This window comes from Suncus etruscus, chromosome X (assembly GCF_024139225.1).
Source record: "Suncus etruscus isolate mSunEtr1 chromosome X, mSunEtr1.pri.cur, whole genome shotgun sequence".
NCBI lineage: Eukaryota > Metazoa > Chordata > Mammalia > Eulipotyphla > Soricidae > Suncus > Suncus etruscus.
The window spans coordinates 43,841,843-43,859,542 of record NC_064868.1 but is presented as its reverse complement, the minus strand read 5'-3'; positions in this window follow the sequence as shown (position 1 = coordinate 43,859,542).

Below are 17,700 nucleotides of genomic sequence, written 5' to 3'. Positions count from 1 at the left end.
TAGCCCAACCTATATGGGAAGGATATGGAGATTCCTCCAAAAACTGAAAATTGAGCTCCCATACAATCCAGCTATACCACTGCTAGGGATATACCCTTGGAACACAAAAATACAATACAAAAATCCCTTCTTCACACTTGTATTCATTGCCATGTTACTTACAACAGCCAGACTCTGGAAACAACCAAGATGCCCTCAACAGGTGAATGGCTAGAGAAACGGTGGTACATATACACAATGGTATATTATGCAGCCACCAGGAGAGATGAATTCATGAAATTTTCCTATACATGGATGTACATGGAATCTATTTTGCTGAGTGAAATAAGTCAGAGGGAGTGAGGTAGATACAGAATATTCTCACTCATCTGTGGGTTTTAAAAAAAATAAAAGATATTCTTGCAAAAATTTTCAGAGGCAAAAGAGAGGAGGGCTGGAAGTTCCAGCTCACTCCAGGAAGATCACCATAAAGAGTGATGATTGCAGTTAGAGAAGTAACTACATTGTAAATATTATAACAATGCTTATGAATGAGGAAAGTAGAAAGCCTGTCTAGAGTACATGCAGGAGTGGGGTGGGGAGGAGGGAGATTTGGGACATTGGTGATGGGTATGTTGCATTGGTGAAGGGGTGGTGTTCTTTACATGACTAAAATCCAACCACAATCATGTTTGTAATTAAGGTGTTTAAATAAAGATATTAATTAAAAATACAATATGAATGAAGGAAGTATAAAGCTTGTCTCAAATAGAAGCGGGGCATGAGGAGGAGGAAAATTTAGAAATTGGTGATAGGAATGTTGCACAGGTAAATTTGGGTGTTCTTTATATGACTGAATCCCAACTACAATCTTGTTTGTAATCAAGGTTTTTAAAGAAAAAGATAAAAATAATAAAATAAATGACAATACTGTCCAAAGCATTGTACAGATTTAATGCAATCCTTCTCATGAAGTTCTTCAAAGAAGTGGGTCAAATAGTCCTGAAATTCATTTGAAACAATAAACACCCACACTAGATAAAGAAACCCTTAGGAAAAAGAAGATGGGAGGAATCACTTTCCCAACTTTAAATTGCATTACAAAGCAATCATCATTAAAACAACATGGTATTGGATTAAAGACAGACCCTCAGAACAATGGAATAGATTTGAGTATTCAGAGAAAGTCTACCAGGCATACAATCAATTAATCTTTGAGAAAGTGGCAAAAACACTCAAAATGGCAAAACACCCAAAATGGAGCAAGAAAAGCCTCTCAACAAGTGGTGTTGGGACAACTGGTTAACTACATCTAAAAAAGTGAACCCAGCCAGACCTCCATCTAACACTATGCACAAAGGTTAAATCAAGATGAATTAAAGACCTTGATATGATACCCCAAACCATAAGGTACATTGAAGAAAATGTAGGCAAAACATTCCATGACATTGAGAATAAAGTTATTTCAAGGAGTTAATACCACTGCCCAAACAAGTAGAAGCAGAAATAAACAAATGGGACTACATTAAATTGAGAACCTTCTGCACCTCAAAGGAAACAGTGACTAAGACACCCATGGAATGGAATAATCTATTCACCCAATACCCATGAAATAAGGGTCTAGTATCTAAGATATACCAGGCACTGACAGAACTTAAGAAGAATAAAATCTAACCGCATCAAAAAATGGGGAGAAGAAATTAATAGACATTTCCTCAAATACAGTGGTCAAAAGGCACATGAAAAAAAAGTGCTCCATATCACTAATTATCAGGGAGGTGCAAATCAAAACAACAATGAGGTATCATCTCATTCCACAGACTCTGGCACACATCACAAAGTACAAAAACAGTCAGTGCTGGTGGGGATGTTGGGAGAAAGTAACTCTCATTTACTGCTGGTGGAAATGCCATCTACGAAGCCTTTCTTGAAAACAATATGGATATTCCTCAAAAAGCAGGAAATTGAGCTCCCATATGATCCATTAATACCACTTCAGGGATATGCCCTAGGAACACAAAAACACAATACAATATGCCTTCTGTATACCTATGTTCATTGCAGTGCTATTTACAATAGCCTGAATCTGGAAACAACGCAGGAGCCTGACAACAAATGAGTGACTAAAGAAACTGTGGTATATAACACAGTGGGACACTACATAGCTGTTAGGGAAAATGATGTCATAAAATTTCCTGTTCATGGATGGACATGGAGACTATTACGCTGCGTGAAATAAGTCATAGGCAGAGAGATAGCTACAGTCTTACCCATCCTTGGTTTTTAAGAAAAATAAAAGACAGTATGGTAATAATACCCAGAGACAATAGAGATAAGGGTCAAAAGGACCAGCCCATGTTATGAAGCTTACCTCAAAGAATGGTGAGGACAGTTAGAAAAATAACTATACTAACAACTTTCAGGACAATGGTGGTGAGAGAAAGAAATAAAATACCTGTCTTAAAGACAGGCAGGAGGTTGGGGAGGAAGGAAATTAGGAACATTGGTGGTGGGAAATTTGCACTGGTGAAGGAAGGTGTACATTTTATGACTGAAACCCAACTACAAACATGTTTGTAACCATGGTACTTAAATAAAGATTTTTGTTAAAAAAAAAAGATTGGTTACTTCTTTTTGGAAGCTAGAAGACAGAGCCATAGATCTCTCCTATATTCTTGTGGTTACCAACAATCCAGGCTTCCCTTGGCTTGTAGATGCATTCTTCCAATTTATACCCTCCTATTCACATACCATTCAATATTTTATGTCTTCACATAATTTCCTTTTCCTTTTCCCCATGTAATTTTCTTATAAGTATTGGATTTATTATTGGATCCACCCTAATTTAGTCTGATTTTAAAATAGCTATTTCCAAATAGTGTCTCATTCCCAAATTCTAGGTATACATTAATTTGTAGAGGAACACTATTCAACCCAGTTTTTCTAGTAACATATTTGAGACTTTTCCTGATGAAGATCTTTGACATATGTGGAAAATTGATGAATTTGATATATTTCCTGAATTTTTCGAGATGTTTCTTGATTTTTTGGAGACTTTTCCTAATGTATTCAAATCTCTTTCTAATTTATTTGCAACTCATCCTGAGTTCTTCTTGGTAGCTACTCCTATGCCTGCTGCTCTTATTGACATATCTGTTGATCACCCCCAATTTATTTGAGATGTTTATGACTGTTTGAAACCATTTCTGGCATATTTGAGTCCCTTCCTGTCTCTTTCAAAGCATTCCTTATGGATTTAAAAACCTCTCTTCCAATTTAATGACTTTCTTGTCATGTTTGAAATTTTTCGTAAGTTTTCAATACTCTTCCAGATATTTGTTACACATTTTATAACCTGCTGGTACCCATTTTCAGCTTGAGACAACTAGTATGTGTTTAAGACACTTCCTGCTTCTCGAAATCTCTTATTTTTAATGTTTTAAAGATATTTTTGTGTTTGGGACCACAGTCTTCTGAGGCCTACTTCTATTCTGTTAAGGGCTTACTCCTGGCTCTGCATTCAGAAATCATTCCTGAAGGGACTTGGGAGCTTTATGTGGTGCTGAGGATCTAACCTTGTTCAGCCACGTGCAAGGCACTGTACTTTCACTTTGGCTCCTTACTTATTAATTTGAGAAATTCTATGACTTGTGATTCTTCCAATTACAGTAGAGATGTCTTTGTTACAGCTATTTTATGACAAGTTAGAGGTAACTTGTTGAGTATTTCAGAACTTCTGTTATATGTGAAAACTTACCCTGTGGATTTAATATTCTTTTTTTTTTATATATCCCATTTCTGACTAGTTTGATTCATCTAGACTTATTTTAAAACATTCTGAATGTATTTGGATATCCTTTATCTGTTTGAAATGTTTTCTTACGTGTTTAACAGGTTCTTCTTGATGTCATTGAGAACCTTCTAGGTTGATTTGTTGATGTGTTTAAGACTTCATCCCTAGGTTTGCAACACTTCCCAACATGTTTGAAATTTGCCAAAGATTTTTGGACTCCTCCTGATGATGTGAGGGCAACTTGATGTGCTTGAAACCATTTTTTGACCTGCAATACAATCTATTGAAGGGTAGATGACACTCCCAGATGTATGCAAAAAGGCACTGAAACTTTCTATTTTAAGATTATTCTTGTTTCTGTGAACTTTTCTCAACATATTTGAATTCTACTTGAAAAATTTGAGGTCCTTTCTTACAAATTTAAAACCCTACATGACTTCTATGGAATTCTTACTGATTTTCTGACACACTAAGAAATATATAAAAATTTATATAAAATAAAAATTTAAATGTATGAATATATAAATCTTTATATATTTATGAAATATATTAAAATATATATGAAATACACAAAGTTCTGACTTGATTAAATTTTTTGTTTTGTTTTGTTTTCTGTTTTTGGGCCACACCTGGTGGTACTCAAGGGCTACTTCTGACTCTGCCCTCCGAAATCGCTCATGGCAGGCTTGGGGGTCCATATGCTGGGAATCAGGCTTAGGTTGGCCTCGTGCAAGGCATATGCCCTACTACTGTGCTATTACTCCAGCCCTCAGTTACAACTTTTCATGACTGTTTAAGACCTTTTATAATATGTTTTAGACCACTTCTGACATACTAATATCTCTGATTTTTACTATTTTCTGAATTTGAGGTTGTTTTGGATAGCTTTAAGAAAACTTTTCTTCTTCTTCTTCTTCTTCTTCTTCTTCTTCTTCTTCTTCTTCTTCTTCTTCTTCTTCTTCTTCTTCTTCTTCTTCTTCTTCTTCTTCTTCTTCTTCTTCTTCTCTCTCATTTTTTTGGTTTGTTTTTCTTTTTCCCGTTGGCCACAACTGGAAAAGTCAGGGCTTTCTTCTGATTCTGTACTCAGGGACCACTTTGGCAGGGCTCGGGGGACCATATGGTTGCCATGTATAAGGCAAGTGTCCTATCCACTGTACTATCTCCCCAGTACTCTGATGGATGTGATACTTTTTTGTACCTATTTAATACTCTCCTTTACAATTTTAAGACCCCTTTAGAACTTGTGTGTAAAATTCTTTATTACATATTTGACGTTTTGTCTGACCTGCTTGAGAACTTCCCAATTCATTCCCAATCTCTTACTGAAAAGTCTGAGATCCTACCAAATGTGTCTGAGAGTACTGCTGGTTCTTACTGACAAATACAACATTCTTTCTGATTCCTTTGAAATTCTTGCTGTCTGCTTTGAGGAGATTCCCGGTATATCAAACCCTTCCTCTATTTTGAGAGCAGTTCCTGTCCTGTCACGATTGAGATTCATCTTGTTATTTTTTTACACTTCCTGACATTTACAAAATCCTGATAATGTGGAGACACCTCTATTTATGTGTCTGAAATGCTTTCTGGCAAATGCGACTCTTCTTGAGTCTTACTTTTTTCTTACATGTATGTAGTATTAATGAAATAATTGAGACTCTTCGTTTGATTTGAAGATGTCAGAGATGGTTGAGTCTATTCTTGACTTGCTTCAGACTCTTTCAGGCATGTTTGAGACTGTTCCTAATATATTTGCTAACCATTCTGTTTTATTTTATGATCTTTGAGATATTTTATCATAGTTTGAAATAATTAATGACATATCCTATCTTTCTGTAATCACTCCTGACAAATTTGAGAACCTACCTCTTGAAACTCTGACTTATTCAGACTCCACTCAACTGCAAACCTTTTCTGACACATGTGTGACCTCTGGGGAAGGGGGTGCTTTTTTTTTAAATAACTAAAGCCCAACTACAAACATGTTTGTAATCATGCTGCTTAAATAAAGATTAAAACGTCAGAATTCAGTTTTATAAAAAGAACTATAGGATTGGAATAAAAATACCTGAGAAATTTTTCTCTAGGCAAAAATAAGAATTTATATTTTTTTAAAAATATTTTATTGAAAGCATTGTAATATACAAAGAAAAAAGGTATTTAAACCTCTTTACCTAAGTTTGATGTTTTTATTTACTTACTTGATACTCTTCCTCACTGGAGTCCAAGGAAGAATTTGTTTGATAAGATTCCTGGTGAATATGAAAACTTTCCTCTGGGTGACACTTTCTAACACATTTGAGAAACTTCCCAACATAATTTGCTACTCATCTGATTTTATTTAAAATTCTGCTTAAATTGAGGCCTTTCATAGCAGTTTGAGAATACTCTTAACAGGTACTTAACTGTACTCTTAACACAACCCTCTAAGTTGTGCCAGAAACACTCACTCCATTTTTGTTTGATATTTTTATAATCTTTTATTACTACTTTGAGAAATTTTAAGATCAGTTTGATATATGAAATTTCCTCTCTTTTCTGGATATTTACTGGATATTCCTTTTATTTTTATTTTGTTCCCCCCCACAGATATAGTTGTTCTTTTTTAATAAAATGTTAAACACCATGATTACAAGCATGATTGTAGTTGGGATTCAGTCATAAACAGAACACTCCCCTTCAACAGTGCAACATTCCCACAATCAATGTACCCCTCCCTCCTTCCCAACCCTGCCTGTATGTGAGACTGGCATTCTACTTGTCTCACTCATTGAGATTGTCATAATAGTTGTTAACTGCACTCACCACTGTTTGTGGTGAGCTTCATATGGTGATCCAGTCCTTTCAGCACTCATCTCTACTGTCTTTAGGCATTATTACAATAATGTCCTTAATTCTTTTTAAAACCCATAGATGAATGAGACTTTTTTTTTTGGTTTTTGGGCCACACCCTATGACTCTCAGGGGTTACTCTTGACTATGCGCTCAGAAATAGCTCCTGGCTTTAGGAACCATATGGGATGCTGGGGGATTGAACCGCAGTCTGACCTAGGTCAGCACGTGAAGACAAACATGCTACCACTTGCGCCACTGCTCTGGCCCTATAAATGAAATTATTCTATGTCTATCTCACTTATTTCACTCAGCACAATATATTCAATGAACATCCACATATAGGAAAATTTTATGGCTTCGCCTCTCCTGATGGCTGCCTAATATTCCATTGCATATATGTACCACAGTTTCTTTAGCTATTCATTTGATGAAGGGCATCTTGGTTGTTTCCAGAGTCTGGCTATTGTAAATAGTGCTGAATGAGTATAGGTGTGAGGAAGGGATTTTTGTATTGTATCAGTATTTTGTATTGTATCAGTCTATTCCACTGATTTGAAGATCTGTCTTTACTCCAGTATCATGCTGTTTTAAGAACTATTGCTTTACAATACAAGTTAAAATTGTGGAAAGTAATGCCTCCCATACTCTTTTTCCCAAGAATTGATTTAGCTATTTGTGGGTATTTATTGTTCCAAATAAATTTTAGGAATTTTTGATCTACTTCTTAGAAGAGTGTCATGGATATCTTTAGTAGGGGGATTGCATTAAATCTGTACAATGCTTTGGGGAGTATTGCCATTTTAGTATTATTAATCCTATGAGCAGGATATGTGTCTCCATTTCCTTGTGTCTTATCTTATTTCTTGAAGCAGGCTTTTGTAGATTTCTTTGTATAGGTCCTTCACATCTTTAATTAAGTTGACTCCAAGATGTTTGAGTTTCTGTCACACTAATATGAATGGGGATGTCTTTTTAATGTGCATTTATTTTCTATCATTATTGGTGTATAAGAAGGCCACAATTTTTGTGTGTTAATTTTGTAGCCTGACACCTTGCTATATAAATCTATTGTTTCTAGAAGTTTTTTGACAGAGTCTTTAGGGTTTTCTAAATATAGTATTATGTCATCTGCAAATAGTGAGAACTTGCCTTCTTCCTTTTATATCTGGATGCCCTTCATATTTTTTTCTTGCCTAATTGCTAGGGCAAGTATTTTCAGGACTGTGTTGAATAGGAGTGGTGAGAGAGGGTAGCCTTGTCTTATACCAGATTTTAGAGGAAATGCTTTTAATTTATCTCCATTGAGAATATTTGCCATTTGCTTATGGTAGAAGGCCTTGACTATTTTGTGAAAAGTTATTTTTATTCCTATCTTTTTATTTTTTTGTTTTTTCGGGCCACACCCGTTTGATGCTCAGGGGTTATTCCTGGCTAAGCGCTCAGAAATTGCCCCTGGCTTGGGGGGACCATATGGGACGCCGGGGGATCTAACCATGGTCCTTTCCTTGGCTAGCGCTTGCAAGGCAAACACCTTGACTCTAGTGCCACCTCGCCGGCCCCTTTTATTCCTATCTTGATGAGAGTTTTTTAAAAGCAAGAATGGTGTTGGCCAAACCTAAAGCCAACAACAGAATCAATACCCTATCTACAACAAGCTATACATAGAGGGGAATTGTTACACTAGTACTACAGTGGGGGGGGCAAAGGAGGGAGATATGGGACATATGCTCGGAAAAGGGGTGGAGGGAGGACAATCCTGGTGGTGGGAATGGCTCTGATTCATTGTCACTATGTACCTTAAAATGTACCGTGAAAGATTTGTTATTAACTTTTTGGTTGCAATAAATATTATTATATAAAAAAGAATGGGTGTTAGATATTATCGAATGCTTTCCCTGCATCTATTGATATAATCATATGATTTTAGTTTTTCTTTTTGTTGATATGGTAAATTATGTTGATTGATTTATGGATGGTAAACCATCCTTGCATTCCTGGGATGAAATCTACTTGATCGTGGTGAATGACCTTCTTGATGAGGCATTGGATTCTATTTGCCAGAATTTTGTTGAGGATCTTCGATTCTGCGTTCATCAGGGATATTGGTCTGTAAATTTCTTTTTGGCATTATCTCTATTTTGTTTGCTATTAAGGTGATGAATCTAATTTCAAGAAAAAACCTATTTGGACGTGTTCTTGTTTCTTCAACTTTATGAAAGAGCCTGAAAAGGATTGGTAGTAATTTCTTGAAAGGTTTGAAATAATTCATTATTGAACCCATCTGGACCTAGGATTTTGTTTTTGGGAAGGCTTTTAATGACCATTTTAATTTCTTCAATAGGGATGGAGCTGTTTAGATATGTTACATCATCCTTATTCAAGCGTGGAAGATTATAAGAGTCTAAGAATTTATTTCTTTCAGTTTCTCATGTTTTCTGGCATAGAGTTTCTCAAGTAGTATTCAATTACCCTTTGAGTCTCTGCAATATCTGTAGTGATATTCCCCTTTTCATTTCTAATCTGGTTTATCAAGTCTCTCTTTCCCTTTCTTTGTGACTTTTGCCAATGGTTTTATCAATGTTTATTTTTTTCAAGGAACCAATTTTTGCTTTCATTGATCTTTCGGATTTTTTTTTGGCTTACCACTTCATTAATTTCTGCTCTAAGCTCTGTTATTTCCTTCTACATATTTTGGGTTGATTATGTTGATCATTTTATAAGTTTATAAGTTGTGTCATTAAGTTACTTATGTAGGCCCCTTCTGCCTTCCTGGTGTGTGCTTGCAAAGCTATATATTTTTCTCTCAGTACCAATTTTGCTGTATCACATAAATTTTGATAATTTGTGTCTTCATTGTCATTTGTTCACAGGAATGTTTTGATTTTCTCTTTGATTTCATCGCTTACCTATCAGTCATTCAATAGTAAGTGGTTTAATTTCCAGGTGTTAAAGATTTTCTTCTATTTCCCTTTGTAATTCACGTCTAATTTCAGTGTCCTGTGATCATAAAAGGTAGTCTGCATAATTTCTATCCTCTTGATTTCATAGAGGTATGTTTTATGGGAAATCATGTGGTCTATCCTGGAGAATGAAGAGAATGACTCATGCATTGGAATAGAATGTGTATCCAGGTTTCTGGGGACGGATTGCTATATATGTAATCGATTAGTCCACTTTTTCCATTTCTATTTTCAGAGCTAGTATATTTTTGTTGGGTTTCAGTCTGGTTGACCTATCAAGGGGTGACAGGCAGTGTTGAGGTCTCCCACAATTATTGTGCTGCTAATGATATCTTCTTTTAGATTTGTCAACAAATGTATTAAATATTTTGCTGGTTCCTCATTGGGTGCTTATATGTTTAGGAGTGTGATTTCCTCCTGTTGTACACATCCTTTAATTTGTATGAATTGTCCATGTTTGTCCTTACAACTTTCTGAGTCTAATTTTTCTGTCATCTGATATTAGTATGGCCACTCCAGCTTTATTAATGGCGTTGTTTGCTTGGATGATTTTTCTCCAGCCTTTAATTTTGAATCTATATTTGTTCTCCCTATTCAGGTTTGTTTCTTATAGGCAGCAGAAGGTTGAATTCAGTTTTTTTTGACACATTTAGCTACTCTGTGTCTCTTAACTGGTGCATTTCATTTATTGACTATGAGAGAGAATTGTCTTTGTGTAGAAATTCGATGTTTCTGTTGGTCGGTCTTGTCTTAAAGTAGACCTTTCTGTTTTTATTTTAAGGCTGGTTTTGAGTCTGCAAAGTTTTTGAGCTGTTGTTTATTCGTAAAGTTATCTACACATCCTTCAAATCTGAAAGTGAGTCTTGCTGGGTGCAGTGTTCTAGGCAAAGCATTCATTTTATTGAGTTTTGTCACTATGTCCCATCATTGTCTTCTGGTCTTGAGGGTGTGTGTGTGTGTGTGTGTGTGTGTGTGTGTGTGACAGGTCTGCTGTAAAATCTTAAGGATGCTCCTTTGAATGTAATTTCCCTTTAGATCTTGCTGCTTTCAGTATTCTATCCCTATCTGTGGGATTTGTCATTCTGACTGGGATGTGTCTTGGGGTGCTATTCTTTGGGTATCTTTTAGTTGGGACTTTTCAGGCATGCAAGATTTGGTTGCATGCAATCTTTTTCTCTGGGTGTTTCTCTGCAATGATATTCTTGACTGCTGACTCTTCCTGGGTCTCTGGGACTCCAATGATTTTTATGTTGTTTCTGTTGCGCTTATACAGACTTCTATTTTCATCTGTTCACATTCTTTGAGTAATTTTTCCATTGTCTGATCATTTGCTTTAAGGCTTTATTCCAATCTCTTCTGCTGTATGGAGTTGTTATACATCTAGTCTTTTAGTTCACTGATTCTATCCTCAGCTACTGTTACCCTCTTAGAGAGGCTTACCATTAAGGTTTTCAATTCATCTACTAAATTTTTTAGACCTGTTATTTCAGTTTGAAGTTTTCTGATTTCTATCTTCAAATCCTGTTTTTCTCTTTTCATTTCTTTCTTCACTCAGACTGCATCCTCTTCCTCTACCCTTCACAAAGTATTTTTTTTTTCATTTAATTTGATCTATTCTTTGAGTTCTATGAACATCCTCCATATTTTTCTCTAAACTCAATATCTGAGACTAAAGAGGTGGTTAGCAGTTTTCAGGTCATCAGAGTTGCCATCTTTATTCTCTAAGCCTGATATTAGCCTGCATTGTTTCCTCATTGTCACACTTGTAGTGTGGATTTTACTATGTTGTGTGTTGGTTTTGTAGAAGGTGTGTGTGGCCGCGAAGTGGAGTGGCAGTGCTCCTCTGGCTCCACCCTTTGTGGGTGGGACTGCTCACCTCTGAAGATGAGCTCTCAGGAACAATGCCAGAGAGGATCAAATTACCAGGCCACAGGACAGCAGAGAGAAGACCCAAGATGTCTGCAGTGTTCCAGAGCAAACAGAAGAAACCAGCTTTATTGTCTGTTAGTGGGACTGATCACCTCTGAAGATGTGCCCTCAGAAACAATGGTGGAGAGGATCAAAATCTCAGGCCACAGGACAGCAGAGAGAAGACACAAGATGTCTGCAGTGTTCCAGAGCAAACAGAAGAAACCAGCTTTATTGTCTGTTAGTGGGACTGATCACCTCTGAAGAAGATGAGCCCTCAGAAACAATGGTGGAGAGGATCAAAATCTCAGGCCACAGGACAGCAGAGAGAAGACCCAAGACTTCTGCCGAGTTTCAGAACACACAGCAGAACAGAACACACACCCTTCCTTTAGTTTGGAGATTCCTCCAGATGTATTTGAGACATTTCTAATGACTCTGAGAACCTTCCTTATATGAGTCACTCTTCCTAGTAGCTTTGAGAACCTTCCTAACTTATTTGTGACTCTTAGAAACTTATTATCAGCCTTTTCCTTGAGACACTTTGCTGAATGTGTATGCCCCTTACCAACAAATTTAAAAGTTCTTCCTCATATTCTTCCAGCCTAGTTTCATGATGTATTTTAGATCCTTCCTCTCTCTTTGTGACACTTCCTGTCATGTTGGAACAATGTCCTGACCTGGTGAGACTCTTCCTGGTGTATTTAAAACTCTTTCTGACTGTTGGAGATTTGCCTGACATTTTTGAAACCCTTGCAAAGTCAGAGCTTTTTCTGTTTGAGACTTCCTGATGGCATTGTGGCCTTCTGCTGTGTTTGCAACTCTTTCTGATTTGCATAAAACTCTTCATGACTTGGGAGAGTCCTTCCCTGACTGTGTGAGCCCTGTTCTCTTTTTTGATGCTTTTTTTTTTGGCCATTTTGACTCTTGATATCCTATGACATCTCCCAACAATTGCTCTCTATGACACTTACTGAATTTTTGAAGACCTTTCTAACCCCTTTGATACAGCTCCCCGTTTATTTTACATGATCTGTTGTAAATTTGATAAATTTCTTTTCAAGTTTTAACCATTTCTGATGCATTTGAGACTCTACTTGAATTGCAAGTCCTTTATTTAAGAAACATAGTGAAAGTGAATTAGAGCAATTTCCCACCACCAGTGTTGCCCCTGTTCCAAGCATGCATTCCATACTTCCCCCCTTTGTCTCCTGGACTGCTAATATAACTGGTCCCATTTGTATATAACTTGTTGTAGGTCTTGATTCTGTTGCCATTGACTTTGGGTTTGGTATTTAGGCCTGATCATTAATTATTTCCACTCAATGTTCATACATGGATATTTTTAAATAAATATACTGGAAGTCAAGAGACAGTATGCAGCAAGTAGAATACTTGTCTTGCACATGATTGAGTCACATTTAATCCTCAGATCCATATATAGTTCCCTGAGCATTGCCCTAAATAATTCCTGAGCACAGAGCATCAGTAAGCCCTGAGCACTGCCAAGTATAGCCCCAAAACAAAAGCAAGAAAAAATTATACTCAAATAAAAAATGAATTGCTTTAAGCTCCATGGCTACAAATTTGTTCATCGTTGGGTTTCATTCATACAATGTACACCATCCTTCACCACCTATGACTGGTCACTTATGACTTCTGTTTCCCTCCTACCCCCCCACACTCATCACTGCCTTGCTCTAGGACAATTTGCCTGCTCTCCACTCTCTCTTCTTTTTGACACTGTGGTTTGCACTAATGATATTGGAGGGGTGCCTTGTCTGATAGTTTCTCCCCTTTCAGAGCTGAGTTCTTGTCTAGAGCAATCAGTTACATCTATCATTATTCTAGTCAACACTTCTCTACTCTAGCTACACTCACCGCTCTTTTTGTGGCAAGCTTTCTACCCTGAGCTGGACTTCCTGACATTTGTCTCTGTTGTATCTGTGTATTATTACCATATTATTTCTTGTTTTCTCATATATCACAAATGAATGATATTATTCTGTCTATCCCTCTCCCTCTGACTCATTTCACTCAGCATAATAGTCTCCATGTCCATCCATGTATAGGCAAATTTCATGACTTCATTTTTCCTAATGGCCTCATAGTAGTCCATTGTGTAGATGTACCATGTTTATTTAGCCACTGATCTGTTGTAGGGCACGTGGGGTATTTCCAGATTCTGTCTATTGTAAATAGTGCTACTCTGAATTTAGGAGTGCAGAGAGCATATTTGTATTGTGTTTTTGTGTTCCTGGGATTATCCCTATGGGTGATATACTCAGATTTTAACAGTGTTGGGGTTGTTACCCCTAGCCACCCACATTACTAAACAGTCACTTCTATTGTAAAACAATTCCAATGATAGGGTTAATTAATATTTCTAGACTCTTGCACAATTGTCTTTGTGTGTGGGTGCTAGGCATTTTTATTATTTATATCTAAGCAACTTTCAAGTATATAGTAAATGATTGTTTACTATAGTCACCTAGATATAGGTCATAAATATTGTATAGTCAAATGTATAATTATCACTATAATAATATTGCATATTAGACCCCCAGAATTTATTCGTCTTGTCCATAAAATTTTAGTCTCTGGCAAACAGTTTTATTTCTTTTTTAAATATAATAATATTTTATTTATAGGGGTGATTTATTATTTATTAGTTATTAGTTATTTTTATTTTTTTAATCTTTAAACACTGTGATAACAAACATGACTGTACTTGTGTTTTAGTCACAAAAAGAACACCCCCCCCTTCACCAGTACAAGATTCTAACCACCAATTCACCTCATATACCTCCACCCACACCCCCTGCCTGTATTCAACACAGGCATTCCATTTTTATCACTCATTAACATTGTCATGGTAGTTGTTAGTGTTCTCTCTGAACTCACCCCTCCTTGAGGTGAGCTTCATATTGTGAGCCAGTCATTCTAGTTCATAATAGTTTCAATGTCCATCCATGTATAGAAAAATTTCATGACTTCATCTCTCATGATGGCTGCATAACATTCCATTGTAAATATGTACCACAGTTTCTTCTTCTTTTGAAGGGCATTTTGGTTGTTTCCAGAGTCTGGCTATTGTAAATAGTGCTGTGATGAATATAGGTATGTAAAGAGATTTTTGTATTTTGTTTTTGTGCTCCTAGGGTATAACCCTAGGAATGGTATAGCTGGATCATATGGGAGCTCAATTTTCAGTTTTTTGAAGAATATCCATATTGTTTTCCATAAGGGCTGGTCTAGACAGCATTCCCACCAGCAGTAAATGAGAGTTCCTCTCTCCCCACATCCCTGACAGCACTTATTGTTCTTGTACTTTGTGATGTGTGCCAGTCTCTGTGGTGTGAAATGGTACCTCATTGTTGTTTTGATTTTCATCTCCCTGAAGATTAGCAATGTGGAGCATTTTTCATGTGCCTATTGGCCATTTGTATTTCTTGTTTGAGAAATTGCCTGTTCATTTCTTCGCTCCATTATTTGATAGAGTTAGATGTATTTTCTTGTTAAGTTTTATCAGTAACTTGTATATCTTAGATATTAGCCCCTTGTCTGATGGGTATTGGGTGGATAATTTCTCCCAATCTGTGGGTGACTGTTGTATCCTAGGCAATATTTACTTGATGTGCAGAAGCATGTCAGCTTAACATAGTCCCATCTGTTTATCTCTGTTTCCAATTGTATGGAGAGTGCTGTTTCTGCCTTGAAGATGCCTTTACTCTCAATGTCATGGAGTGTTTACATAGGTGTTGTTCAATATACCTTATGGTTTAGGGTCTGATTTTAATCCATTTGGATTTGACCATTGTGCATGGTGTTAGATGGAGGTCAGAGTTCGCTTTTTTGCAAGCGGCTGACCAGTTGCTTTAACACCACTTGTTAAAGAGGCTTTCCTTGGGGCCGGGCGGTGGCGCTCGAGGTAAGGTGCCTGCCTTACCTGCGCTAGCCTAGGAGACGGACCGCGGTTCGATCCCCCGGCGCCCCATATGGTCCCCCAAGCCAGGAGCGACTTCTGAGCGCATAGCCAGGAGTAACCCCTGAGCGTCACCGGGTGTGGCCCAAAAACCAAAAAAAAAAAAAAAAAGAGGCTTTCCTTGCTCCATTTTTTTATTTCTGGCCCCTCTATAAAAATTGTGTGTATATCTGGGGCAAATTTTCTGAGTACTGATGTCTATTTCCCTGATCTGAGGGTATGTCTTTATTACAGTTTTAATGACTTTGTAATACAATTTAAATTTTGGGAAAGTGATGCCTCCCATACTACTTTTTCCAGGGGTTGATCTAGCTAATCGTGGGTGTCTATTGTTCCAAATGAATTTCAGGAGTATTTGATCCACTTCTTTGTTTTTTCTCTCTCTCTTTTTTTTTTTTTTTTTTGGTTTTTAGGCCACACCCGGTAACGCTTAGGGGTTCCTCCTGGCTATGCGCTCAGAAGTCACTCCTGGCTTGGGGGACCGTATGGGATGCCGGGGTATCGAACTGCGGTCTGTACTAGGCTAGCACAGACAAGGCAGACACCTTACCTCTAGCGCCACTGCCCTGGCCCCTCAATCCACTTCTTTGAAGAATGTCATGGGTATACTTAGAGGGATTTCATTAAATCTGTACAATGCTTTGGGGGGAGTATTGCCATTTAATGATGTTAATCCTGCCAATCCACTAGCAGAGTATGTGTCTCCATTTCCTTGTGTCCTCTTTTATTTCTTGAAGCAGGCTTTTGTAGGTTTCTTTGTATAGATCCTTCATGTCTTTAGTTAAGTTGATTCTAAGATATTTGAGTTCGTGTTACACTAATGTGAATGGGGTTGTTTTTTTTAAAATTTCTTCTCTATCATTATTGGTGTATAAGAAGACAAATAATTTTTTGTGTTAATTTTGTAGCCTGCCACTTTGCTTTATGAATCTATTGTTTCTATAAGCTTTTAAAGTAGTCTTTAGGATTTTCTAAATATATTATCATGTCATCTGCAAACAGTGAAAGCTTGACTTCTTCCTTTTCTATCTTGATGCACTTGATATCTTTTTCTTGCCTAATAGCTATGGCAAGAACTTCTAGCACTATGTTGAATAGTAGTGAGAGAGGGCAGCCTTGTCTTGTAGCAGATTTTAGAGGAAATGATTTTAGTTTATCTCCATTGAGAGTAATATTTGCCACTGGCTTGTGGTAAATGGCCTTGACTATATTGAGAAAAGTTCCTGTTATTTTCATCTTGATGAGAGTTTTTTTTATCAAGCATGGGTGTTGGACATTATCAAATGCTTTTTATGCATCTATTGATATGATCACATGTTTTTTTACTTTTCTTTTTGTTGACATGGTGTATTGTGTTGCATTCCTTGAATGAATCCTACTTGGTCATGGTGTCTGAACTTCTTGATGAGGCATTGGATCCTATTAGCCAAAATTTTGTTGAGGATCTTTGCATTTGTGTTCATCAGAGATATTGGTCTGTAGTTTTCTTTTCTTGCAACATCTCTGTCTGGTTTTGGTATCAGGGTGCTGTTAGGCATAGTAGTTTCTTTAGAAGGTTTGAAAGAATTCGTTAATAAATCCATCTGGCCTGGGCTTTTGTTTTTAGGAAGACTTTTGATTACTCTTAATTACCTCAGTAGTGTTGGGTCTATTAGATATGTTAGATCATCTTGGTTTAACAGTGGAAGATAGTAGGAGTCCAGAAATCTATCCATTTCTTCCAGGTTCTCATGTTTTGTAGAATATAGTTTCTCAAAGTAGTCTCTGATCGCCTTTTGATTCTCTGCAGTATCTGCAGTGATCTCACCCTTTTTATTTCTAATCCAGTTTATTAAGTTTCTCTCTGTGTTTCTTTGTAAGTTTTGCTAGTGGTTTATTAGTCTTGTTTATTTTTTCAAAGAACCAACTTTTGCTTTTGTTGATCTTTTGAATTGTTTTTTTTTCCATTTCACTAATTTCTTCTTTAAGCTTTATTATTTCTTTCTGCCTACCTATTATGGCTCCTTCTGATGATCATTTTATAAATTTAAAAGCTGTTATTAAACTTTATGTAGGCCCATTCTTTCTGATATGTGCTTGCAAAGCTATATATTTTTCTGTTAGTACTGCTTTTGCTGTGTCCCATAAATTCTGGTAGTTTGTATCTTTATTGTCATTTGTTTCCAGAAATGTTTTGATTTCCTCTTTGATTTCATCTGTGACCCACTGTTGTTCAGCAGGGTGCTGTTTAATTTCCAGGTGTT